This window comes from Crocuta crocuta, unplaced genomic scaffold, assembly GCF_008692635.1.
Source record: "Crocuta crocuta isolate KB4526 unplaced genomic scaffold, BGI_CrCroc_1.0 scaffold337, whole genome shotgun sequence".
NCBI lineage: Eukaryota > Metazoa > Chordata > Mammalia > Carnivora > Hyaenidae > Crocuta > Crocuta crocuta.
In genome coordinates this window covers 3,840,074-3,842,161 of record NW_027528873.1, presented here as the reverse complement: position 1 = coordinate 3,842,161, position 2,088 = coordinate 3,840,074, and the positions used below count along the sequence as shown (strand labels likewise).

The window sequence follows — 2,088 nt, the reverse complement described above, 5'->3', positions numbered from 1 at the left end:
TTTTTTTTTTTTTTTTTTTTTAACACTGTAGGGGTTTTGTGAGGAGTAAATAAGAAAAAAAAGGGGGAGAGAGCGTGCGCAAGAGCGAGAGGCCTTCTCTGCGTTGTCAGCTCTTGTCTACATAAACTTCAAGTGTCCTGAAGGCGGGCTTCCATTTGTACTCTCAGTGCTTACTGTGGTGCTCACTCTACAGCTCACTTAAGTGTCATCATTTTGTAAGCCCCAAATCTGCGGGATCGCTGGCACAAATCATATGCCCCTTGGGAGTCCTTCAGTCCCTCAGAAAAAACATTTCTTACTGCATACACCCTAAGGAGAGATGCAAATTCAGTTACCTCAGTTAGAACACACCAGCACTAACAGTTTCTTGTGCTTTGGAAGAAATCACTTGGAAATTCTTGGTTCTGAGTCCTCCATCTCCTCCACATCAAGACCTAAAAGAACAGAAGAGAAGAAAAGAAAAAAAAAGACAAGAAAAAGCACAATGTCCCATGACTGGCTGCCAGGATTTGATGTTTCAACAACAGTAATTGTCATTAGCCTGTGTACTGAACACCTACTGTAAGTTAGGCACTGAGCAAAATGCCATACATGACCTCGTCTAGTCTTCATAATACCCCTCAATGTAGGAGACATCCCTCAATCTTACAGCTACACAAAAAGAGGCTCTGAGTGGTCACAGAATTTATTCAAGGTCACACAGGTAGTTTCTGTTAAACCTGACACTTAAACCCAAGTTCATTTGATTCCAAAGCCTGGGTTATTATCCTGTAAATAAGCGTTTTATAAACTTTTGACAGTGACTCCCTGTTTAAAAAAAATGACATTATATAAACAAACCCCAAAGTCTCAAAACAACACTTACTGTATGCAACGCACTCTGATATTTTCCATTCAATTCTTTTCTATATTCGATTGTGTTTTATATCGTTAAAAAAAATTCCTGTAGTAATACACTAAACTGATTCCACAATCTTCTAATGGGTCACTACTCTTGTTGGAAAAACACTACACTTACATACAGTACCTCACCAGAAGTTTCTCTGAAAACATGGACTAAATCCTCCTATGTTTTTCTCAACCATGCCAACCTGGTCAGAGGAGTTGGGCTTCGTAATTAGGAAAAAAAGTCTTTAACCTTTAAAATATGTATAAGACACCATAACATATATCATCTATGATGGATCCTTAAAAGGAATATTCAATTAGGGCCGAAGTCCAGAATGGAATTCGTCACTTACCTACAGCACAGAAGGATTTATAAAGTGGAATCGCGGACAGACTGAAATCTCGGGTGACTTATTATATACTCTGCAAAGAAGCAGCTTACAGCGGGCGGTTGTGTTGTACCAACAGAAAAGACCTAACTACTTGGAGAAGTAGAAGGCTGAGATTGCAAACCCCTGGGGGCAGGGCCCTGCCTTTGCATTTCCCATTCAATTTCAGGGGCTTGGTGTTGAACCAAGAAAATCATCAGATTCCCGTTGGGTCGGGACTGGGGTCCCAGTCGCAGGCCGGGGGAGGGGAACTGCCACCGTCAGCGCAGTTCCTGTGTCTGCTGGACCTGAGCCCATAACATCCCCAGCCCTTGGGTGCACATTTCTCCCCCGCCCCCTGCCCTCTAGCACAGCCGCGCAGTTGGGTCACTAGATGCGGCGCCACCTGCCCCGCTTTGCAACTGACCCCCTTCCCTCGCTGGGGCGCAGGCCCCCGGGTCCGGGCACCTGCGGGCGCTCGGTCTCTGCAGCAGCTCGGTTTTCCAGCGTTTGCAGAGCTCACAGCTCTGCGTCACCCTTTCCCAACCAGGTTTCAGGGCCCCCTCCTGGGCAGAGGAGGGGTCAGGCCGGCCGCGCCCGGGGCCCCGCGTCCGCAGGCCGCACATCGCCCACCCAGCCCCACACACAGACCCCGCGAATGGCACTTACAGGGCTCGACTGCTCCGGCGCGAGCGCGTTTCCCCGGGGGTCCATGGCTCTTCCGGACCCGCGAGTCCGGCCGCTGCGCCACACAGCACCGCCCAGAAAATGGACGCCGGCGGCTCCGCTCTGCGGCCCGGCCCGCCCCCGGCGCGGGGCGGCGGCCGCGACC

At 49.3% G+C, this 2,088-nt stretch overlaps 1 protein-coding gene across 10 annotated transcripts in view; it reads right to left on the bottom strand.

The window, feature by feature from the left end:
• ZBTB38 (zinc finger and BTB domain containing 38) overlaps nt 1-2,088 on the bottom strand; it is a 160,796-nt gene that overhangs the window by 75,871 nt on the left and 82,837 nt on the right. For 8 of the 10 annotated variants that reach the window (XR_013333322.1, XR_013333321.1, XR_013333323.1 and 5 more), the window contains one exon: nt 336-434. The exons of 1 other annotated variant lie outside the window; for it this stretch is intronic. The gene's annotated coding sequence lies outside the window, so the exon portion shown is untranslated. Of the gene's footprint in view, nt 1-335; nt 435-1,925; nt 2,013-2,088 lie in introns of those variants that run through there. One more of the 10 variants, XM_077756707.1, reaches the window with a different exon arrangement.